This window comes from Perna viridis, chromosome 5, assembly GCF_037379345.1.
Source record: "Perna viridis isolate PV_CMFRI_1.1 ecotype Kerala chromosome 5, ASM3737934v1, whole genome shotgun sequence".
NCBI lineage: Eukaryota > Metazoa > Mollusca > Bivalvia > Mytilida > Mytilidae > Perna > Perna viridis.
Window position 1 is genome coordinate 32898 of NC_142449.1, and position 26519 is coordinate 59416.

General features: G+C 32.1%; 2 long non-coding RNA genes across 29 annotated transcripts in view; one reads left to right on the forward strand and one right to left on the reverse strand.

Moving 5' to 3' along the window:
* Window positions 1-8795: 8795 nt before the first annotated feature.
* LOC148615487 (uncharacterized) overlaps window positions 8796-26519 on the reverse strand; it is a 36885-nt gene continuing 19161 nt past the window's right edge. For 16 of the 27 annotated variants that reach the window (XR_015921973.1, XR_015921971.1, XR_015921974.1 and 13 more), the window contains 7 exons: window positions 25622-26317; window positions 24657-25396; window positions 23751-23836; window positions 12592-12786; window positions 11184-12288; window positions 10661-10775; window positions 8796-9762 (listed from right to left, as the gene is read on the reverse strand). This is a non-coding gene — a long non-coding RNA (uncharacterized LOC148615487). Of the gene's footprint in view, window positions 9763-10660; window positions 10776-11183; window positions 12289-12591; window positions 12787-12959; window positions 13203-23750; window positions 23837-24656; window positions 25397-25621; window positions 26318-26519 lie in introns of all 27 variants that reach the window. The other 11 variants (XR_015921958.1, XR_015921955.1, XR_015921959.1 and 8 more) reach the window with 11 other exon arrangements.
* LOC148615488 (uncharacterized) lies at window positions 14043-26508 on the forward strand. Of its 2 annotated transcripts, XR_015921993.1 has the most exons (3): window positions 14043-14688; window positions 15136-15321; window positions 26298-26508. It is a non-coding gene; the product is annotated as an uncharacterized LOC148615488 (long non-coding RNA). The 2 variants fall into 2 exon arrangements; XR_015921992.1 differs by lacking the exon at window positions 14043-14688 and having other exon boundaries at window positions 14699-15321.

Here is a 26519-nt window from a genome sequence, read left to right on the forward strand (position 1 = left end):
AAAGCATACAATCACCGTCGACAACAGTAAATGACAATTAATAAATATTCATTAAAAATGTTTCGTTGAAAACAAGAAAAAGAAACCTGGAAAATGAGATTTGAATACACATAATACATAAACCTTCATTACTCAATGCTATAGTAGAGCTGAGCAATCGTAAAGAAAGAAAACACGATATGAAGGGCAATTTAGATTTGAAAATAATATAAGAACAAACTTTAAATTGTATTTAATACACATGAGCGGAAACCTTTAAAAAAATGATTGATTAGATCTGAATAATCACTTATGGCTGCAAATACATGTCCATTTTAAGCAAGCAACAAATATGGAATATACTTTAGTTCGGACAATTAAAACGACCCTTCTATGTTTACGTTCCCAATTTGAGCAGTATAGAGTCGTCACACTCCGAGACGAACGTATATATATATATATATATATATATATATATATATATATATATATATATATATATATATATATATATATATATATATATATATATATAAAGAGAAAGGTACAAGAAATACATTCAATTATCTTGCAATACCAAAGAGTATAGGGTAAACATGTTTCTCGACAGGACACAAATGTGAAACAAAATGTGAAAATCAAGAAAAAATATTGATGATAAAAAATGAAATGTTGTATGGTTGCCAATGAGACATTCATCAATCACAAACTACAAAACAGCAATTAAATTTTGACGGGTCACCCTGTGGTCTTCAATAATTGGCAAATACCATATCAAAAAGCAAGCTGTAAAAGCTCAAAACAAATGATGTGAATTTTTCCATAAAAGGCGAAAATCGACGTAATCTATATATTTAACACGTAAGAGAGAAATCAAGGGAACCAAGGTTATAGGTTTTTTGCAATCGATACAGAATGCAAACATCTTATCTTATATGGCAAAAGTCACAAGCTGTACAAACCTCGAAAGAGTACTCGATTTTTCTGTAATGTATTAAAAAACAATAGACACACCCAGTTCACTAAAACCATAATACCAAAAAATTAAACGAAAAATAGGACTTACAGATAATCCAGTTACAAAGAACAGACATGGAAAACAGACAAACACAACAAAGACACTACTAAGCTATATTAGTCCAGTAGGGTACATTGTGTTCTAACTTTTGCTAACTCTGTCTTAACGTTTCTGAATATGACTGAAAAATACTTGGATTATCTTGACCGAGTCATACCTTGTCCATACTAGTCTCAACTAGTCTAGACCATGTCTCGACTTGTATTGACACAGTCTTGACCTGTTTCGACCAAGTTTTCTCAAGTCTTAACTTGTCTCGACCAGTATCAAATAGTCTAGACTTACTCTCAACCAGTCTCGAATAAGTTTTAAACTGTATCAACAATTTAATTCAAAGCTCTGAACAACCTCATTAGTCTCGACATGAGTTTTTCATCCATTATAGCATTAGAATGTTTGGAAATTGTCTTAATTTATTTTAAAGTGGGAAAGTATATTGTATTTTAAGTATATTTTTTCTGAATAAAGGTACTTTTTAATATCTAAATATTAGATATATCTTCCAATTTTGTACCTTTAATTTATATTTTTTTAATGTAGTTTATTTTTACCTTTTAAAAGAGGCTATTGTTCATTTATTGTCATAAACATTTTATTCGAGCCACTTCAAACATATAATATTCTTGATTTTCTTACCCGGGATATATCTAAAAAGTTATGGACCCTGAAATATTGCGTTTTACTTGGGCCTGTAATTTATGAATTAATGAAAATAAAAATGTACTTCATTTTCAAAAGTTACTTAAAATTACACAAATATTCCCACTTTTTTAACAAATTGCATGTATGTATTTAGATATATATACATATGAAGTCCTACGTGTATACCTATCTGTTAATTGCAAGCCCACACCTGTGTCAACAGATTCTCGAACCGCGAAAAGATAAAAGAAGCTGCCCACGCTATCTTTAATTGAGGGAAAATCGCCCCTACAAATGAAGTCCGATACATAATGTATTTGCAATTAAGTTATAAGTATATATATCATCGTGGATTTATCCCAAGGAATCCGATTAACTGAAATAAATAGCCGACAACAGGGTTGTGGCACAATGGACATAAACCGTCATTTTTTTAAAGAATTAATTTTTAATATAGAAATACTAGTTTCAAGCTCCTATTACATGTGAACATATGTTTAATTAATGATCTCAAATTTGGTTGCACCGTTGAGGTTAGTTAATCGCTGAAATACATGAAGTTCTATTTTTATATTTATTCCAATGAGGCATCTCTAAAAATTGCATTGTTGTTTTCTCGCTAATTCCGCTTTATTTTTCACTCGATATAAACACAAATTATTTATACACATGTATACATAGCCCATGTAACTTATCGAAAACAGAGTACTTCAATTATAATTGGTATTACTGGGTGCCTGATCTATCTGCTGCATATTTCAAATCCCCAGCGCGCAAATTAATTCGGTTGTGCGGTATATTGTATATTGTCTGAATAGCGTAAATACTAGTAGACAATTTTCACTAGTATAATGATGAACGTCACATAAAGATACATAGAATTTTTATTTGGTCCTGTGTGTACCGAGGACTCCTGAGTGGTGTTAAGATGCACCGAAAAACGATTCAGATTCTTTAAAAAAAAATAACTCCGGGGACGAAATGGAGTCTTTAAAAAGACGGGCTTCAGAACGGGTTTCAAGCTATAATCTGCACAATCAATTTTGGCCGACATTTTTACATTTTTCAGTTGTTACTGATTAAATTTCTCAACACAATATCGTTGTTTAAATCTAAGAGTATGTAGAATTTGTTATCTACTGAAAATGTTTGTATGCATGCATTGATTTAAATTATTCAGAGTAAATTGTATTTAATATATTTTTTTATTTCACAGGCAGCGGTGAAACATCCAATTTTTCAATTAAACTATTTTTATTTGAATTTCTTTTCAAATTCTTCCATCCAAACTTTGATGTTTTCCATATCAAAGTATCACTATGAATGTTCTTTCCTATAACCTGAATAATGAAGTAACAGTCTCCATAAAAATTATGCAAAATGCAATTCATGCATAAAAGAGATACAGTGGTTTTATCATTGAAGTCTTAAATTAGGACTGTTTTCAGTCCTAAATTGTTAAATATATGTTATCGAGACAGTTTGATTTGAGACTGGTCGAGACTTCTTTAAGACTAATCAAGACTGGTACTACTGTTCATGACTCTTGGAGACATGTTGAGACTGGTGAAAACTTGGTCGAGACTGGTCCAGACAAGATAAGACAAGTCGAGACACAGTCAAAACTTTTTGAGACTTGATTGAACATGGTGAGACTCAGTCGAGACAATCAAAATATTTTGCAGACATACTTAGAGAAGTTAAGACAGAGTTAGCACAAGTTAGAACAAAATGTACATTATTCAAACTTATATAACTTAGTAGTGAGAATAATAGTACATACACAGCAACAAAAGCAAATGAGGAACTCGGACACTTAGAAACTGGGAGCATGGAAGATGCACAGGTAGGGTAACATGATTTAAGGATCTTGAGAAACGATGTTCTTTCTTGTGAATTCCAAGATAAAATGCATTGTTCAAACTGAATCTTATTGAACAAAGGAAAGATAATGTATAGCAACTACTAAATAGCCATTGTAGGTCAGGAATCTTAAATAAGTATCAGTATTGTAAAAAAGTAAGAAATATATATGGTTCAATTAAAACAGAACTTTTAAAAGAAACCACTGGGTGCATATAACTCATTTCGAAAGACTCAGAAAGGGAAGTCGTGGCTGAAAACACGTTATTAAAAAAGAGACTAAGTTTTGGTAATGACAAATAACTAATATCTCGGATGAATACCCCCGTCTTCAAAACACACCGGAACCTCCCAACTAATTTATAAGTCAAAAGGATTGTACAACGATACCGATAAAGATTTTAATACACCATAATAAAATATTTAATGAGCAAAATTTTCAGTTAACAAATGACCTTCTTCGGTGCCTTAAATAAACTGAGTGTGTATGAAAGTAAATGGTCTGTGAACACAACTCATCGTCTAATCAGGTGAATACCTGTGACGTATAAACTTTATTGACGGTTAAAACGATGTTGAACATTGTGTTATAAACACACGTTGTGTTTTAATTGTGATAGGACAGTGCTTAGACATTATTTATGAAATTGTTATTTTGAGAAAGGAAGGAATGTGTTAATGACTTTAAGAATTAGTATTGTTTATGTTAATTGTAAATAGCATTATATGTACTTAAGGGTATAAAATAACCAAGAAGGGGAATTAAAAGAACATATAAAAAAAACAAGTAACTATACAATAGCAAAAATACCTAAGGCTAAATAATGAAAGTGTCAGCAACTGCACATATATACAAAAATACCTCGGTGAAAAACAAGTAATAAACAAGTCAAAAGAAATGTATTGTTACCTGGAGCACAATAAATACTTGTACACAAATAATAAAACGGGTCAGTACATCATACGCAAGGCGGGTAAACTGGACATATAAAATGTTTATGTCCAGTGTGATCGACATGTTTTTCAACAAACGGTGGGCATTCCAATTGGAACAAATTGTTCTCCTTTACTCGCTGACCTATCACTCTTATGAGGCTGACTTTGTAGCTGATCTGATCCGAAAGAAAGAATATCATTTGGCTAGATCCTTTAATCTCAGTTTCCGCTATATAGATGACGTGTTATCTTTAAACAATCCTAATTTCGGGGATTTGATAAATTGCATCTACCCCAAAGAGATAATGGATACTACAGACGTGGTGAAGTCAGCCTCATATCTTGACCTACACTTTGAAATCGATGGTACAGGAAAACTGTTTCCCAAACTTTACGACAAACGTGATGACTTTTCATTCAAAATTGGCAACTTTCCTTTCATCTGTGGCAACATCCCTTCAGCACCTGCGTATGGAGTGTTCATATCACAACACATACGTTATGCCAGAGCTTGCCGAAACTACGTAGACTTTTTGTAGCGCCCTAAAACTTTAACAAATAGGCTTCTGGAACAGGGTTATGTTGCTACAAGATTGAAGTCATCACTACAGAAGTTTTATGGTCGTCATCATGAACTCGTGGATCGTTATGGTGTATCCATCTGCAACATGAAAACTGCTTTATTCAACGGGTCATGGTTTTCCTTTCCTCGTTTGTCTACCCCGGACTTGACTTTTTATGATCAACTCGATGGGTGTTTCTAGAAAAGCAGAGGACGATTATCCTACCGGTGCACCTGGTCCATGTCCCCAGTTTTAAGTATAGTCCGAGTTGCACATTTGATTTTGTTACTTTGTATGTATGGTTTAAGTCACTTTATGTTCTTTGTTGCGTATGTCTGGTCTTTGTCCCTGGATTGCATTCTTTTGATCACCGCTATAACCTTGCTTCCCTTGATTACTCTTTGACACGTAAAACAAATCAGTTTCAAGTTCGGAGTGGATATCCAGATGCATCTACGAGTTCATGATCACGATCATTAAACTTCTGTAGTGATGACGTAAATCTTGTAGTAATATTACCCTGTTCCATACGCTTAATTGTAACAAGGCTAGAGCGATACAAAATGTCTGCGTAGTTACTGCAAGCTCTGGCATAACATATGAATTATAATATGAAAACCTCATACGAAGGTGCCGAAGTGATGTTGCCACAGATGACAGATTAGTTGATAATACGGAATGAAAAGTCATCGCGCTTGTCGTATAGTTTGGTCAACAGTTTTCCTTTACCATTGATCTCTAAGTGTAGGTGAGGATATGAGGCTGACTTCACAGTGTCTGTAATATCCCTTTTCTCGAGTTATTTTGGGTAGATGCGATTTATCAAATCCCCGAAACTTAGATTGTTAAACAATAATACGTCATCTATATAGCGGAAACTGAGATAAAATTGTCTAGTTTAACGATATTTCTTCATTTTAAACAGATCAGCCTTAATGTCAACCTCGTAAGAATGAAGGAATAGGTCAGCATGGAGAAGAGCACATTTGTTCCATTAGAATGCCGACCATTTGCTGAAAAAGCGGATACCAAACTGCACAAATATGTTGTCGATCAAAACTTAGAGCATTTTGGGAACATCGTCTTCGGAATATTTGATGGATGATTTGGAATTATTTTGAACTATAAAGAATCTCTAGCAAGAACTACATATTTATTTCTGGGTGTACTCTCCTTTTGATAGTTTATCCAACTTCATCTCGCATCTGAAATCATTTACAAACATCTCCAACAGTATCCATTTAGTGTTTGCTCTTTTTAATGTTGCCTTTTTGTTGTTTATCACACCAATAACTTTCGGTAATTAAATAACATTTTCTTTTTTCAGTTTTTTTATTTTTTAATTTGTAAATGGTATACATTTCTTGAACCTTGCATTTTTAAATTTATAAGCGGTAGTTTATCTGGAGTTTCTGTCGTAACTTTTGAGTATAACATTTTATTAAAGCCACTTATCGTTATTATTTTCTTTCTTGGTTTTTGGATAATTTTGATATCGTGTTTAAAAGTGAAGATATTTATTCAAGTCGTTTTTTAATGCTAGGTAAAATAAGTGTTTGATTACAATTAACCTATTCGTTTGCATTATTGATAACCAGTTCTGCTTTTAATAAAAATAAATTTTATCTTTAATTCATAGATGTGTGTTCATATTTACATGGGAATGAATGTATCTTTTATCAAAGAATACAGCGAAATAATGTACCAGTTCAAAAGTTGTCCCCGTAACTGATTCATTTCGTGTTTAAGGGTCAATGTTTAATATAAAAGATGAAAATTCTTATTTCTTGGCTAAAATAATTATTTCTCTCGTGCTTTTTGGTAATAATTGATAAGTGTGTGTGTTTATGTTCATTAAATATATTTATGTAACTTCTTCTTGTTTCCAATTATACTTAAAAAAACATTCAATTATTTCTGTTTATGAAAGTTACTTTCTGTGGTTTATTTCATTGATATCATTTGTTTATCATGGTTTACGTATATATTACTACAGACTGTTATTTTTCTTTAAAGGTACAGGTCAGAATTCATTTGCTTCATTCAAATTTAGTTTTGTGTTTGAATTAATTCAACATTGTTAACATGTTGTATTGGTGTTGATTCCATTACTTGTTTATGTTGGTTTCCTGTTAATAAGAGACGTGGTATGGTATTAGACTGTCATCCACCAACATTCAATTAACAATTTAACTTCTACAGATTAACACATGGTCTTCAACGATTGGCAAAGCCCATACCTTAAAACAAGTTGTAAAAGGCCCTAACGAAAATTTAGTGAAACTATTCATAATAAACGAAAACTACCTCATGTATAGAAAAAAAATGTAAACCGAAAAGCAATAAACATAACGAACAACGACAAGGCTGGACCACAAGTTCTTGGATGGGGGCAGGCACATAGAGTATGTGATAGGAATAAACATGTTTGGTAGCGATCAACTATCTACTTAACCTGGTAACGTAGTTGGAACATTTAAAAAAAATCAAACCATCTATATCTATCTTTTGAATTAGATTTTAAATTTTGATATCGATATAGAATACAAACACTTTAACAAATAGGACAAACGACAACAAGCATTATCTACCTCGAAAGAGGTAAAGTAGTGTTCCCGATCTGTACCGTTTAATTTTGCGAAAAAGGATGTTTTGATAAAGAAATTAATTTCTTAAATCTTGCATTGTAATCAATTTTAGTGGGAGTTTTTTGCAACCAAGGTGTTGAATACAATGCGTTTATATATATTTAAGTCATTTTTCATGACTAAAGCTGTGTTTCTTTTATGCTATTCTTTTTTTAACGTTTTCAACAATGACGTCTCCTTCAGGGCTTTTCAAATTGAGTTGAATGCAAAGTCAGTGGTTTCATTTAAAAGTTTTCATTGAAACATACATATTTCGTTACTTCTTTACAATACTAATTTTCATTTAAGAACCCTGACCTACAGTTTTCGTTCAAAAGTTGTTATTTATTTTTGTTTTCTTTTGTTTGTTCAGTAAAATTCAAAATCGTGTTACTGTAGTTTATATGAAATATATGTTATTATTTTCTGTTCGATTGCTCAGGTTATTTTGTTTCCTTTGATCTTATTTTAATAAGAACAATGCAATTTTTCTTGCCATTTCCACGAAGACTTGTTTTACTAAGTCATTTTATATATATTTTTGATCAGACCTATTTTACGTTCATTTTTTATTTTATTGTTTAAAGGATCAAGTGTTCCTAGCTGTTGTTTTTGGATTATAAAATACCTTACACAAAAAATGAGAACTCTGTCGAGGTTGGTACAGCTTGTGACTTTTGTTTGCCCTATATGTTACGAAGTTTGCATTCTGCATCGATCGTAAGAGTTAAATAAAGTAATTAGTTTTTTATTGTTCCTTTTATTGTTGTACGTTCCCACCAGTCTCTAAGGTTAGGGGGTTTGAGCGCTCAGAAGCACGTTTAACCCCGCCACATATTGTATGTGCCTGTCCCATGTTAGAAACCTTATGATCAAGTGGTTGTCGTTTTTACTTTTTTTTTATGTTCATTCTTATCCGTTGTACGTGTTTACTATAGATATTGATGTTCGTCTTTTATGAATAATATCACTTCATTTCTTGAGAGTTTTTACAGCTGACTTTATGATATGGGATTTGCTCATCATAGAAGACCGTAAGGTGAACTGTAGAAGTTTAATTCCTTGTTGCTTGGTTTTTGGTGGATGACTTTCACACTGGCAATCATACAACATTTCATGTTTTATTATCAATATTTCTTCTTGATTTTCACATTTTGTTTCACATTTGTGTCCTGTACAGTTACATTTATTTGCCGCCACTCTTTAAAATTATTAAATCTATTTCTTGCATCTTGCTCTTTTAATACATATACAAATACTCAGTTTATGCCTGGCAATGAAGAAGGTCTAAAGTTGACTGAAAATTTTGCTCGTTTATATTCTCTCATAACATCTATTTCGGTATCCTTTTACAATCTGTTATATATATATATATATATATATATATATATATATATATATATATATATATATATATATATATATATATATATATATATATATATATAAACGTTTTAGAACGTGACAACTCTATTCGCTAAACTGCTTCGCAAATTGGACAGTTCTCACATTTTTCAGACCCTTATATTGGTGGTGATATATAATATTGTTTTATAGGGTCGATGTTTTTATTAAACATCATGCCTTTTTAATTGTTCTAGCTAAAGTATGATTCATGTTTGTTGGTTGCTTGAAATGGGCATGTATTTTCAACCTTAAGTACTTTATTTGACGAGTTTATTTCTCAACAATAGCATTGAGTATTCAAGGTTTATGTATTATGTGTATTCAAATCCATAAATATTTTTAAGGTTCTCCATAAATGTTTTGAAGGAGACACTTTTAATGAATATTAATCGATTGCCAGTTGTTGTTGTTATTGATGATTAATTTGTTTTCTTCTTGTTTGTGGTCTCCATGTTACATTCGACTGTTCTTTTTATTTTCGATTGGTATAATTTAATGTGTTGAATTTACTAGCATTTTCTTTTTCACACTTTGCGATGATTATTGTTCTAACCGTAGCTTCCCTTTTTGCTCTACTTATACTAATTTCTTTTATTATTCAAATATTTTTTTTTTAAATCTTGATCTTTCTTTCTTTCAGGAGGGATGCACATTACGTTAAGTCCACCTGAAAAAGACATTCGTAACGTCTAATTTAGTTATTTATCAGGATATTGCATTTTATTTTTAAATTTGTTTGGCTATATCCAATTTTTTATGCGAATTTACATTACCTGCATGGGGTAAATTTTCCAGATAGTAAATAAAGTATTGAATGAAAGGATCTATGACATGAGGGCACACGCGGAGCAAGGAACATTGAGCATTTTTTTACTTCAACGGACGGGATAATAAGTATGCGGAATGTGGCAAAGGGCGTTAGAGTGAGTGGAAAGTTTATCATTTAGAATACCTGTATATGTATTATATGCAAATTATTTAGTAAAATTTTTTCCATTATTTCATAAATTGATATGCTAACGACGTTGTCATTTCCGTTGTTTGTTTAAACATGGATTTAACATCATATGAGTAAATCATCAGTTGTCTTTTAAAGCAGGGAACGATCACTGTATTTGTGCACTTATGCGTATTCAATACAGTCCAAATTGCTCAATTATTCTGAAAATTTAGTAAATTATATCTAGATATTCCAGAAAATATTCGATAAAGTTTCCATACACACAATTGTGTTGCAAGTAACTTATAAATTTTTGATATAACTTAACATATTTAAAATAGGTTATTACTTCTTGGCAATCATTTTTTTTCATAGAAAAGAACAACAACAAAATGTGTCACAAACAGTGCATGTCAGTGAGAACGTATCCATCTAAATCCATGCCATCAACAGTTTCCGACTTTCATTTTTTTTCATTTTTTGGGTTTGGATAGATACGCTCTCACTAACTATTTTGCCATGTCATAAAATAGCATAATTAAATTGGAAAATCAAAAAATTACAATTAAATTCATTAATATCTTATCAAAGATATTACAAACTACATGTAAGAAGTACAATATACCTGATGTAAAATGCAAAAAGGACCAGCATGTTGTGAAATGTATTACTGTAAATATATTACTTATCATAAAATATATCTTTGCACGTAACTGGTTATTTGCTTCGAATTTTTGCGTCTGAAAAAGAAAGAGTCTGCAATTATTGGTAACCAGTAGCACATTTCAACAACATTTGAGAATAATGTGATGCAACAATTATCAGTATATTTGCATTGAACTACATCTTTATATATTAATTTCCAAATATAAAATTACATTAAATTGGCCGTTGTGCTGTATTTGAAGTCACATAAACATTTTGCCATGTCATATAATCATACATACACTTTTGTATTATTCTGTCGAAGTTAAATTGATACTTAATTCATCTAAAAAACAATACTATGATATCGACACAAGATATTGTGTTATCATATACATAGTGTGCTGATTTTTAGAAAAATTCTGTTAAAATAAAATGGGGTAACTATTAAAATAACTGCTGTGACTAAGAATATCTAATATCTAATAATATATTAACCATACCGTTATATAACGTGTTATAGCGTGTTTAACTTTCAGTTATTGACTTTCTGGATTTGTTACAATCACATAAAGATGATCATGAACGGTTATGTTGTTTCCTACAGGAACAGGATACATCACTCTATTCATAATCCAAGAATAAATTATTGCATTTGTAAACTAAAACGTTTACCACCAAAATATTTGTTTTTGTATTCAAGACTAGAATTTCACTTCTCTTCCTTTATAGACCGAATTGAATTAAAATGTACTGGTATAGGATACACACGCGTGGGAAATAATAGAGACTAAATCACAACCAGCCAAATTTACACTTTTCTTATATGTTTTGAATGCAAACATCTCCATTGACCATATTCATTTGTAGTAAATTTATAAGGCAAATATGCTGCATGGATACCTAAAGGTATTTCACATTTCACAAGAATTATTTTCTCCTCCATTTCCTTTCATTGAGTGAATGAAAATATATGAATACGACAAAACATGCGAAAGAGAACTTAAAAAAACTAAAAATTACCAAATTAAAACAAAACTGTCCGTATAACATATATTTTTTATATGGTAAACCTTCCTATGATGAACTTTATTCAAACAAAAAATATGTAACATATACTCCTTCTGGCTTTCATTATTGTGATGGAACTCCTAGGTTATCCTATAAAAATATATATAAAAGGTAAAAGGACTAACGAACATGTAAAAACTTTATACATTTATTGTTATTAAAATTTATTTCCTACAAGATTTTTATGTTTTGTTTGTGTTAGGTTTTTTTGTATACTGTTAATACCGCCCGTGTTTCTTGCCTTGCCACATATTTTACACACCTGTCAAATTAGATAAAGCGTGTATTGATATAAAGCTTCCTTTTTAGTTTAATCCTTAATTATGATTAAAGAACAGAAGCTAAGCAAGGTACATCTCGTTGGCAAAGGAAAGCACTAGATGCATCAAGAACACGAGTTTTCTTTTTTTTTTTTTTCTTTTTTTTTTTTTTTTTTTTGTGCTTATACACTTTTTTCTTCGCTTAATAGATGACTTATCTTGGATTGTGTTGCCTTCCACTTCAAGGACTTTTTCATTCCGATCATCATTTGTTAAACTGAAAGAGAAAAATGTATCAGAGTGAAATTTTATAAGGAAAGACTGGTTTGATACTTAAATTGTATTCGAAATCTATAGTTTTAAAGATAACATTTTATCATGATTTGTGATCAGAGCTTTTAAGCCCTAGCAATATTAAAGAAACGATTTGAAATTCTTTGTTTCTGTAATGCATGGCTTTGATATAAAGCAGTCACGAGTTGAATACCATTAGCTTAGTCTATCATAAACACCAATAGCATCGTTACAAATATATTATATGTTGCTAAATATAAAATGGTGATTTTTAAATTAAATTTACCGAGTCACAAGGTTTACACTGCTTGAAGTTTTATCATGCAATAATCTTTACCAGCTGATGGTGAATCTACCTTTTTGGACCTGCTATCAAATGTATGATGGCCTATTTCTTTCAATTACACAAGATACATTACATAGTCCCCAAGTAGATGATGAAATGTGTAATCTAGGTATTTATTGGCTTGTTGATTTCACACTAAAACATTATTAATGTTCAAAATTGATCAAAAACGAAACCAAGTACATCCTTTTCTTACTATTAAATTCAAGACCAATTCTTTTCTTGATAGAAATAAGTAAAAACTATTTCTTACGGATGACGCAAGTGTTAGGAGAAAAAAACATTAAAACAAAGTAAATATTCCATACAAACTTCAAAGGACACTTCTATAAGTCTATGTAAATATAGAACATCTAAACTTCACTTTTTAAGTAAGCTTCATATCTTGACCAGCATTTAGTGATCGGTTGTAAAGGAAAACCATTCTTGCATGAACTTCGTCAGATCGTTCATACATGCATGAACGGCAGTCAACTGGAAACCAGTATTGAGTTTGTGAGCTCCGAGATCTGTTCATACAAGCGTGAACGATCGAAAATAGCTGTTTAATCCTGTAACCAAAATTGAGAAGGACCTCTACACGATGCCAAGAGAGAAATTTATAGAAACTTATAGTTGAAGTATGCATTTGACTTATGTGGAAAATATAACACATATCAATACATGTGTTCATCTCTGGAATACATTCTTTTGATTACCGCTATAACCTTGGTTCCCTTGATTACTCTTTTATCTATTCCATATGAAAAAGAAGGAATATATTAAGAAGTATATATTGTATTGTTTTATAAAATCCCCGTTCATTATTCATTCATATATAAGTTTTATGTGCAAGTGTTTGTGTTCTAGATCTTCAGTGTGAAAGAACCTAAAAATAGTATGAAAATGAAGCGTTTTAATAGATCCAAATATTATTATATTTGATGGTCTCTTTGATGTATCTCTCGAAATCAATAAAAAAAAAAACCATTGTACTGCATTGTATAAAAACAGATTTTCGGTAATACTAAAGAGGCCGTATACCGTTGTCAAATATTTGAATTACTTACTATAGTCATCACAAATGTCTCGTTGACATTAAAATGAAAGCCTATTGACTTTTTAACAGCAGATATCAAAATGATTTCATTGAGAAATGATAATATGTAAATATAAGACTAATAATTTTTAATCATCAATTATTTGAGTAATTTCATTAGGTTTTCAACAAAAATCGTGTTGTTTTACTCTTTTTTCCAGAGTGTTTGTTTTAGTAATCGTTATTACAGAATATCCTTGCAATAAAAAACGACTATATCAAAAATCATTTAAAAATAAATTTAAATTCAATTTAATTTAAACTTTCAATAAGACATTTTTAAGTGAATTATTCCTATGGAATTTGTTTTAAAACAACATGTTTTTTTTTCCAACTACGAAAAATATTGTTAGTATTTAAATGAAAAATAGCATAACAATTATTTTGTGCTTTATGTTAAAACATGCAATCGTAAAATGTAAGATCAAGTAGGTCCAATCACCGTAAATCGTATGGAAATTGCATTTACAAGATCATATATTTTACTATCGAAGGATTTGAGGATATCTATAGTCCAAGTAACACCAAATCTGTCACATCAGAAAGCAAGGTTAGATATTGTGACGTCAAATGCTCTTTCAAGTCCACCGTCAGTTAGCCTACCAATACAAAGCACAGAAACCAGGTCCAAAACTGATAGTTATTTCTGCTGATGTCAGGTTGAAAATGTTTATGGTATACAACATTTTGATTCCTAAAGGTTCTCGGTGTTGCCCCTGTCTTATCACGAATGGCACCATTGAAGAATGTTAAGTCTTTATTTGATCAGCCTTGTGTCAACAAAACCACAATAATGGAACTTATGCAACAACTGAGAGATGACGCAAATGCTTAAGGTGAAAAATCGTTTAGACTTTGACTGTATGGACTGTCCAATGAAGAGTATGACATTAACTGGTTTAGCCAAAGACGAATTCGATGATCGGATGACCTATCTCACAGATGTCAACAATTATAAGGTTAGAAGTACAAAAATTTGTTTTGCACATGAAAACTGATTTATTCAGCCGGTCATAGTTTTCCTTTCCTCGTTTGTCTACCCCGGACTTGACTTTTTATGAGCAACTCGGCGGGTGTTTCTAGAAAAGCAGAGGACGCTTACCTTACCGGTGCACCTGGTCCATGCTCCCAGTTTTTAGTTGAGTCCGAGTTGCTCATTTACTTTTGTTACTTTGTATGTATGATTTTAGTTACTTAATGTTCTTTGTTATGTATGTCTTTTTTCCATGTCTGGTCTTTGTCCCTTGATTACATTCTTTTGATTACCGCTATAACCTTGGTTCCCCTGATTACTCTTAGCTAAACGACCGTCACAATGGAAACCAATTGATAATACAGATGAACTTAATGATTCCCCAGTGTATACAGAGGACGAAATAAGAGCTTTAACATAAGGTGTGTTTCAGGTAAAGTTGGCAAGAGAACATTTAAAGGAAGATAAAAAAAAAGGATGTGAACAACAGCAGGAATTGTTGTCAGCAAAAATCCAGAGTAGACATGTCACAAGCAAACCGTATCTTTGCTGGATAAAAATACGCCAAGGGTGTTGTTTTGGACTATATTTAGAATGCAAAATGGGATAATAAGCATGGGTAAGAAATCTAGACTTTTTTACATTGTATGGGAAAGAATTTTTTATCCTGAACCTTGGCTCACTCTTGTCGTTGTCGTCATAAGTAGATGTTTTACCATATCAATGTCCAAGTGGGAAAAATCCTGTGGAACACTGAGAATGTATCGATATTGGACCAGATAAGCTGGGGTGGTCGCTTTGGGGGTCTTTCGGCATGTTGTGCTAGGATTTGTGGACCCTGGATTTGCGCTCATTCTAGCCAATATATATATAGACTTTCTCACCATATCAAGGCCTATGTTGGGAAATTCCTGTGAAAGATGGGACAATCCTATTAAAATCTGACTGGGGTCTCAAATTTGGACATAGAATATGAAAAATATCGGTTGCCGTTTGAAATCCGTCAAATCGTTGCGTGGATCGGTTCAAGGACTGCAGCATGCCAGGGTTGCCTATTTCACCAACTGGGACACACAATCCAGTTGACCTGTGGGTAGAGCTCCTAGCTCCTGGCCAGGGTTCTCAGCACTATTTAGTCGCCTTTTAACGATTAGCTTAGCACTGCAGCAAGCCTATTTTTTGTCACCTGGACCCGAACGTGACTTTGCACTAAGTAGGATCTCAAAATTAGACAGACTACATGAAAATTAGGCTAGTAGTGGGTCTTTCAGGGTCTTTTTCAAAATGCTAGGGATATAAGATCCTGAACTTTAGCTCATTCTAGTCGTTATTTATTTATCTTTTCACAATATAAATGACTATATAGGAAAAAACCTCTTAAAGACTAACGCTGCTCTAAAATAAGGACCGTGTATATGAAACAAATAAGCTAGGGATATGTTATTTATTTTTATTCTTTCTCAATGTAATTCTAATGATTTGGGTTCTTTGATTAGGGTTCATTCTAGTTCTTATGATTAGACATTTTTACGAAATTAAGGCTCATATTGGGAAAATCCTTTGAACCGATGAGTGGGGTCGTACAATTAGACTGAAGATATGAAAAATAACCCAGGAATATGTCCTTTTGGAACACTTTCGCAATGTGTCGCTAGGTATTTGCGATACTGGACTTAGTCTCATTCTAGTCCATATTTGAAGACCTATTCACGTATAAAGGTTCATTTTGATAAGGTCCTGTGAAAGGCTGAGTGGAATCTCAGATTTGGACTAAGTATTCGAAAAATTAGCTGGGGAACGTTAAATTTGGACTCCTTCAGTATGTGTTGCTGGACCTAGGTTCATTCAATTGGTATATTAAAACCTTTTATAAAAAAGGGCCATGATGAGATAATCGTATGAAAAAATAAGCTATGGATAGGTCAGTTTAAGACTCTTTTGCAATGTGTTGTTAGAGATTTCATCCCTAACACAGGGGTCAATTTAGTATTTATATATAGACCTATTCGCAAAATAAAGTATTATGTGGGGAAAGTCCTAAAAAAGACTGGGCTTCATCTCAGATTTGGATATTTGATAAATAAACTAAGGTAGGTCACTTTGGGACTCTTTTGCAATGTAATGCTATTTGGTTGGGATCCTGATACGGGGCTGATATTGGTTCATATGACTTAAGATCTGTTTTGAATAAAAGAAATACAAAAAAAGTATAAATTGATGTTTTAATATATAACATTATGTAAATATATGTAAACTTGACAACAAATGCAACAAAAAGCGTAAAATATATTGACCGCCCTGTTGTCACGTGATGCGACAACCAGTTAAGTGAATCAGTTTGACAGATCGATGACTGACCGGAAACTGATCGGTGACCGATAACTGATCGCAATTTTTGTTGCACGGATCGATTCAAACACTATATAATGACAACTTTTCACCAACTTACGGCCCAAGTAGGGAAAACCCATAGAATATTGAGCTGGGTCTCAAATTTGGACTAAATATATGAAAAGTAAGCTGGGATAGGTCTCTTGGCAATCTTTCGCAATTTATTGCCAGGAATTCCGTTTCTTCATCTGGGAGTATTCTATCCCTTATAAATAGAATTTTTTACCATATAAAGGTTTCATCTGGGGAATATTCTGTGGAACACTGAGTGGTATCTCCAATTTGGACCATGTTTAAAATATGGTGGGTAGATCACTTTGGAACTCTTTCGCAATATGTTTCCGGGGATTTTGGATACTGAGCCTGAACTTATTCTAGTGACATATAGAATTTTCACCAAATAAACGTCATCTGAGAAAATCATGTGAAAGACTGAATGGGAACTCAAATTTTGACCAAGTTTATTGAAAATAAACTGGGATAGTACATTCTGGGACTCTTTGGGACCTGCCATACAATAAGCAACTCGGCGGGTGTTTCTAGAAAAGCAGAGGACGCTTACCCTACCGGTGCACCTGGTCCATGCTCCCAGTTTTTAGTGGAGTCCGAGTTGCTCATTTGGTTTTGTTACTTGTATGTATGATTTTAGTTACTGTATGTTCTTTGTTGTGTATGTCTGTTTTCCATGTTTAGTCTTTTTCCCTGGATTACATTATTTTGATTACCGCTATAACCTTGGTTCCCTTTATTACTCTTTGGCAATGTACTCCAAAGAATAGGGGATCATAGACGTGTGTTTATTTTAGTCCCTTCTAAAAAAATCCTGTTGAAGACTGACTTGGGACCCTGATTTTGACCAAGTATATTACAAATACGCTGGAGTAAGAAATCTGGAACTCTTCTGTTTGTATTGCAAGGAATTTGAATTCCTGGACCTGGGCCCATTCTGGTCTTCTTATATAAAAATATTTTACTATTTCAAGGCCCATGTAAAAAAAATCCTGTGGAAAACTCATAAGTGGATCTCAAAATTAGACCAGGTACATGTATATGAAAAATGTGCTCGTTCTTGTTCAAATATATATACTTTTCACCATATCAAGGCTCATGTTGGGACAATCCTGTGAAAGACTTACTGGGGTCTTAAAATTGGACCAAGTATATGGAAAATAAGCTGGGGTAGGTCATTTTGTGACTCTATATCTTGGTTCCCTAGATTACTCTTTTAGACCACTGAATCGTACTTTGCAATCACAATGTGTTGCTAATAGTTTAGGATCCTTGATTTTGGTTCCTTCTAGTCCTTTGATATGGACATTTCCATAAAATTGAGGCCCATATGGGCCTGTGAAAGAATGAGTGAGGTCGCATAATTCGACAGAGCATATGAAAAATAAGCTAGGAGTAGTTCTGTCGTGGATTCGTTCGCAATGTGTTGCTATGGATGTGGGGCTTGGGCTCATTCAAGTCCTTATATAGACTTCCATTAAACATGTAGGCCCATGTTGTGAAAATCCTGAAAAAGACAGAGTCGGGTCTCATATTTGGACCAAATATACAGAAAATAAACTGTCATTTTGGGTCTCTTTCGCAATGCATTGCTCGGGATCTGAAATCCTGACCTTTGGCTCATTTTAGTCATTATTTATTTACCTTTTTACCATAGAAACCCACATATGGGGAAAATCCTATGTACGACTTGGTTGGGTCTCAAAATTGAACCAAGCATTTAAAATATAATCTTGGTCATTTTGGGTCTTTTTCGCTATATAGTGCTATGAATCACGGATACGTTGTTTGGGTTAATATATAGAATCATCAGTATATGAAGGCCAGTGTTGATTATCCTGTGGATTTGGATAGAGAATATGAAAACAAAAGGCTAGAGATAGGCCAGTTTGGGATCTTTTTTGCAATGTGTTTAATGGAAAGCGGGATCCTGGACTAGAGTTTATTCTACAATTTAGTCCTTATATAAAGACTTTCATCCATATCAAGGCCTATGTGGAATAGATCCTGTGAAACAATGACAGGGGTCTCCAAGTCTCCAAGTTAGACCAAGCATATGAAAAATAAGCTGGGTAAGGTCTATTTGAGACTATTTCGCAATGCGTTGTTTTGGTTCATTTGGTCCTTATACATTTATTCTTTCACCATATAAAGGCCCGTGTGAACAATTCCATGTTGAACACTGAAATGGATCTCAAAGTTATATGAAAAATAAGTTGGAGGTAGGTTACTGTGGGATTCTTTCGCAGTGTATTGCCAGAAATTTGGGATCCTGGAATTAAGTTCATACTATATAGATCATTTCACCAATTAAAGGCACATCTGAAGAACATCCTGTGGAAGACTGGTTGTCTCCAAATTAAACCACGTATATGAAAATAAGTTGGGGTAAGTCAATTTTGGACTATTTGCAAATGCCCATGTAAGAAAAATCCTGTGGACGACTGAGTGGCGAGTCAGTGGACGGTGTATTTTAAATATAAGCCTGGGAAGGTCATATTTCAACTCATCCGCAATGTGTAACTATGGATTTGAGACCTTAGAGCTAGGCTCATTCTAGTCGTTATATATATAGATATTCAAGGCCCATGTGGGAAAAATACTGTGGAAGACTTTGTTAGGTCTCAAATTTGGACCGAGTATTTGAAAAGTAAGCCAGAAGGTCATTTTGGATTTCTTTTGCTATGCAGTGGTAGGAATTATTGTTCCTTCATTTGTGTTTAATATAGTGCTTACATACAGACCTTCCACCAAAAAGAGGCCAATGTGAGGAAAGTTATGTTGAAGACTGAGTTCAAATTGGAACCAACTGTATGAAAGATAAGGTCAGACTAGGTCATATTTGGACTCTTTCGCTATGTAATGCTAGGGATTTGGGATCCTAGACTAGGACCTAATCTCGTCCTTATTCATAGATATTTTCACTGTATAAAGGTTCATGTTGGAAATTTATCTAAAAATAAATACGACGTTTTGAATTCAATTGGTTATTTAAAGTTCTTTTTTAAGACCGCATATATTTACTAACACAAAAATATTGTTTCCCTTCTTTGTCATCATATATCAAAGCAGTGTCAGAATTGAAGTTGAGGAATATATTCAAAATTGATCGATGTAGAATTTATGGCATTTTCATGAGTAACTATGATATAATATGACTAGGATTTATCATCTTTCTATAAAATGTATATGAAGATGACAATATAATATGGTCCAAAACATGATATTTCATTGTACATACAACTCTTATTGAGTTCTAAAATATGAAATCTGAAAAAGGTTTTTTTTCATATGAATTATGAATATCATATCGGAGTAATTTGAGGGGGAGACCACGCAAAAACCAGTAAGTGGGTGGCAACATAGCTTTGCAATAAAAACTGACCACATTATTCAGTTTTAGTCTGTGTGAGTAAACACTTATTATTATGTCAATTAGATAAATGAATTTCTTTATTTAACAATCTTCCTTATTTGAAAATGTGAGTGTTTTCTCGACTAAAAACAAATGATTTCATACATGTGCTTTATTCAATGTCTAGTTTCAATAATATTCTTTTATGACAGTTAGAGATTTAATGTTTTTATTGATTTGAGTATGATAACAATAATATTTAATCATACAATTTTTTTTCTTGTTTAGGACTTTCTGAACAGTGTTTGGGTTACCCTCCCCCCCCTATTTTTTTCACTCTGAGCATGATGTAATAATGTACAGTTAGTTTTATTAAAACTATCAATACAAAACTTTGAATTGAATTGGTAACGCCAAGTTCTTGTTTTAATGCATCGTGTTTCTCCTTTAAACAAAGACATTGTTTTCCTTTTTTTTTTTTGTTATCATATATAAGGTCAGATTTACAGTAAAGTTGATGTAAAACGTATTTGTATTTGGTGTTTGTTAACTTAAATGCGATGTTGGTATAAATAGGTTTAATCATACTTCTATGACATTTATCTAAATGGGGCGAAATCCAACAGCTCTATGTCAATAGGCAAAAACCCCATGAAAAATGACACATTTCTACAAGTTCATATACAGAACTGTCTTGTCTACATATGATATTTATAGTTTCAATTGTTAAGATACATTCTGAAATTAGTTTTATTCATGCGAGATATCATTCTGAGTGTAGCAACATAATAGATGAACGAATTTTCGACAATACTAAAGATGATGATACCTTTGACAGATGTGACAGTGTCTGGCACGGACAATAACTCCAAGACGTGTACACTGACTGCTACGTTTATTACAATAGTAGAAGCGAGGATCACAGAATATACAACATGTTCCGAATATATACTATTCACTTATATAAGACATATCCTTAATTCAATGTACATCTGGACATAAATCTGGACATAAACATCCCATGTGTCCAGTTAACCTGCCTTGCGTATGATTTACTGACCCATTTATTATTTGTGTATAATTAATTATTTTGTATGTGCCTTTGCTTACACTTTAATTGTTTAGCCTTAGGTATTTTTGCTATTGTATATTTACTTGTTTTTATAATACGTTCTTTTAATTCCCACTTTTTGGTTGTTCCATACCCCCAAGCATATATAATTCAATTTATAATTAATATGAACAATACTAAGTACGGTTCTATCACACAGATTTGAATTATTCAGTATGGTCATTAAAGTGATATTGTAAATATTAAGACATCATCATATCAAACACTTTTTCAGCAATGCAAACTCTGAATTGTCACAGTGATGGTAAGGAAAGGTATAATTTTCTTTTAAAAAATGATATAACGAGAATAGATATGGTGAGGGTTAGGGTTAGGTTAGGGTCATCTGTAACTAAAAGACTACAACCACACTGGGATGCAAATTGTCAGCTCAAGGCCACTCATTGGTCTTTGATAAATGTCGAGGAAGCCCTAAAACAACAGAACAGGCTTCGACTGCCCCCAAAATAACAATATACACATATAAAATTAAAGTATACTCAAGTACATACGAAACAAGATATACAGAGTCCAGAAATACCTGAATTGGGACAGGCGTAAACAATGCTGTGTACTGTGGCGTGACTACAACACCTCTTTTAAATCAGATCATGGTTGAAACAAATATTACACAATAAAACACACCTACAAATTCTCAATTCAAAAACTTCTGAGTCCTTTGTTAAAACAGAAATAATATTACTGATTACAAGTTATACAAAGGTATAAACAAAGGACTACTAGTAATAAACTGACATGCCAGCTACAGTCCAGATTGAACCTACAGAAATCATACAATAAAGACACAACCCTTTTCATGCCGTTAACTATTTTCAAATATAGCTTTTTTTTTTTAATTTCATACTAAGACCGACCCTATGAGTGAACCAATATCAATACCAAAAATGCTATTTTTAACAAGATAACCTATTTTTACTTAATTACGTTCTTTTTCTCCCCTTCTTCGAGAGTTCATTTCTACCCCTCTTTATTGAATTGTTGGTTTTAAAGAACACCTGATCATTTCATTTCGTTTTTGTCTGTCTGATGTAATATTGGAAGAATTTAAAATCATGTTTTGCGATAAATGTTCCTTTTTTTCAAATTATAGCGGTTGTTGTATATTGAAAAAAAAACTTGTTTATACCTGAATTCAAGATTCGACTTTTTTTTCTAAAGAAAATATGGAATAAAATATCTATATCTGAATGTTATTAACCTTGATATTTTGGCATTATTTCTAATTTTCATTTTTATTAATTAATATTTAAATTTAAATAACGTAACTTGATTAGTTACTTTTACTAAACCGTTTACTTTTTCTGTATCTTTTAAGAGTCCATTTTAGCCATTTTTTTTATTTTACTAAATAGCTTTACAAATAAGCTGACCATATTTTCATTTTTAATTTGCATTATGTAAAGATTTAAAATCATGATTTATAAATACATATTCTTCAATTACATAAAAAAAGATTGTTTCTACTAAAACATTTTTTACCGCTATTAAAGACCCGACCTCAGTTAAATTTCTTCAGACACGTTTGGAATGAAATGATTACCCTTGATAATTTGGCATAAATTTTATAACACGTCATGACCTTTTTAATATCATCGGCACAAAGTGTTGGCGTTACCTTCATTTGCCTGACTGAGAGCATCATTGAAATAAATTTCGGTATATTTTATTTAAACTTTCAATTTCAGGTTTTGTAAAATAAATTGATTCTTAACGATTTCTTCTAATACAAAATTATTTTTATATGAAATATATTGTTCCCCTACATTGTAATCATATATAAAAACAGGTTAACATATAAAGTTGATCAATTCATTTAGAACAAACAGTTGTCTAGTACATACAATTCTTAAAGATTTAACTGTGAAGGACCATTCTGGAACTAGTTTTCTTCATATGAGGTATCATTCGTACTAAAGTGAATACTTATTGTTATCATTGCATACAAACAAAATTTTGGCAATACTCCAGATGCCTTGTGTCTTTGATAGAAGTTTTGGATAATATATGGTCATGTATATTATCTCGCAGACACTCAAACCGTATCCTATTTAATATTTCTACATCACATGTAATATCATCTGAATATTATTTGAAACGAAATGTCAAATACCATTCATTTATTTTTGCCTTTAGTTGATGAGTGTAGTAATAACAAACTTACCTATTCTAAATTCTAGTCTTTTTTTCATTCGACTGCCTTCCTTTCCACATCTGAATCTATCCTGTAGGATATAATCGATCAACTCACTACAAATAAGAGAAGGAGATTATGTTTTATATTTCAGGATATACTATTTGATTGGAATTCACAAATGTGTTATTTCATCGAGTGACTTGATGACTTTTCATTCAGAATGTCAACTTTCCTTTCGTCTGTGGCAACATCCCTTCAGCACATGCATATGGATTTTCATATCACAACTCATACATTATGCCAGAGCTTGCCGTAACTACGCCGACTTTTTGTATCGCGCTATACTTCTTACAATTAGGCTTCTTGAACAGAGTTATGTTGCTACAAGATTGAAGTCATCACTCCAGAAGTTTTATAGTCGTCACCATGAACTCGTTGATCGTAAATGTGTTTCCATCTGTACCATGAAAACTGATTTGTTCAACGTGTCAGTTTTCCTTTCTCTTTCGTCTATCCCGGACTTGACTTTTTATGAGCAACTCGGCATGTGTTTCCAGAAAAAAACAGAGGGCGCTTATTCTGCCGGTGCACCTGGTCCATGCTCCCAATCTTTAGTGGAGCACGAGTTGCTCATTTATTTGCGTTACTTTGTATGTGTTATTTTAGTTACTTTAAGTTATTGTTGTGTTTGTTTAAAATGTCAGGTCTTTGCCCCTGGATTAAATGCCTTTGATTTCCGCTAGAATCTTGGTTCCCTTGATTACTCTTAACTAGATCATGTACTTTTCCCCATTTTTTTCTTCAAAAGTCCCATCTAGCCAATTTCTAATGAACAGATTTACAATGAAAACTGACTATATCATTTAGTTTTTGACTGCATGATGTAAAAACTTAAATCAAGTTTATATCGATACATATTTTTTATGAACTTACCTGTTCAAAATTATAGTGATTTCTTCATCTTATTGTTGATTCATTATAGTCCTGTAGGATTTAAATCCACCCACTCACTGCAAATGAGAAAGAGGGGTCATTTTTATACTTCAGGATAGACTGTCTGTTATAGAAATTTATAAATGTGCTACTTGGTCGATATATCTTACAATTCGTATTCATAATTTTTCTTTCGAATAACTTACGACTTATCTAAGAGTCAGTTTTAGCATTTTTGAAAAATATCTTAGCAATTAATATTGACCATATGATTAAGTTTTAGTCCGCATGTTTTAAAATCTTTATCATGTTTTATAGATACATTTCCTTTTGTTCTATTTCAAATAATAGAGATCTTTTCTATTAACAACATATTCTTTCACAAAATTATAAAAGATCCGGTTTCAGCAATATTCCTTTCAGAAAATCAGGAATTTTAAGATTATTTATTAGTCTTGTTTCCTTTTCACCTTTAGTTTATTTGTATATTACTTGAGTGCATGGGGCAACTCCTTCACTGAACCTGTGTATAAATGATGTTTTGGGGCAAACTGCATCCTCTGCTGTGGTGTTTAACTTCGTTGATATGTATTATTATTCGCATTCCAACTATGTTTGAGTAATTTGAAGATTCATCTCAACTAAATTATTTACTTATTTTTTTTCAAGACTCCAATTAGAAATTTGTTGTTATAAACAGCTTCACAGTTTCACAAATGCCCATATCATTTAGTTCAAGTCTGCATGATATAGAAATATATATAAAGTTTTATAGATATATTTTCTTTATTTAAATATTTTTTTCTACTAACAACATATTCTTGCAAACATTTATTAAAATCCGACTTCAGCAATATTTCTTTTTAAAAAATCTTGAACTTTTGGCCTCTTTTTCAATTGTTTCTTTTCAACTTCATTTTTTATTTATGTTACTTCAGTATATAGGAGCATTGTTTTCGCTTTACCTGTTTATAATATTAGTGTGGGCCAATTTCAGTCTTCCCTGTTGTGTAAGGGTTTCCTCGTCGTTTATTGAAGACCAATGGTTGGCTTTTGACTAGCATTTTCAAACCGATGGAGATGCTTTCCCGTTGGTATATTCATCATACATATTTTCATGGTATTAGGTTCGATTAATTTGCTATGATATGTATAAAAAAAATAGACAAAATGCAATAGCCCCTAATAATATGCAAAAATGTTTGAAAAATGGCACTTCTGCATATTCTCATCTACATGGCAAACAAATCACTCTTTTGTACATTCGACTCTTATAGTTTGAATTGTTAAGATAGACTTGAAATTAGTTTTGTTCATATAAGCTGTTATTCGTAATCTAATAAATACAGATTGGGCTACATGATATATAAAATATGTTGGGCAATACTAAAGAGGTCTTTGACAGATGTTTTGAGTTATGGAATATGATCATATAAATTATCTTGCAGTTTCACAATTATCAATTTCACAGCATATGTAACAGCATCTGAATTGTGATGTTTTTTGCAAGAATACGTCACAAATATATATTTTTTTGGTAAAAAACTATAATGTTTGTTTGCTTAAGTACTGTAAAAACTACTAATGTATTCAAAAGTGTAGTGCATTCTTTATTCTAAGTTATCCTTTTCTGTCTTGTAGGATATAAATGGACCAACTCACTGCAAAAGAGAGAAGAGGGTAATAATTCATACTACATGTATCTAACAGACTATCTGTTATAATACTTTACAAAGGTGTTACTTCGTCGATATGTCTTACAATTCGTATTCATAACTTTTCTTTTGTAAAACTTGTTGATACATCGTAACTAAATCGTGTAATTTTTTTCCCAATATATTTTTCAAAAGTCCATTTTAGCCA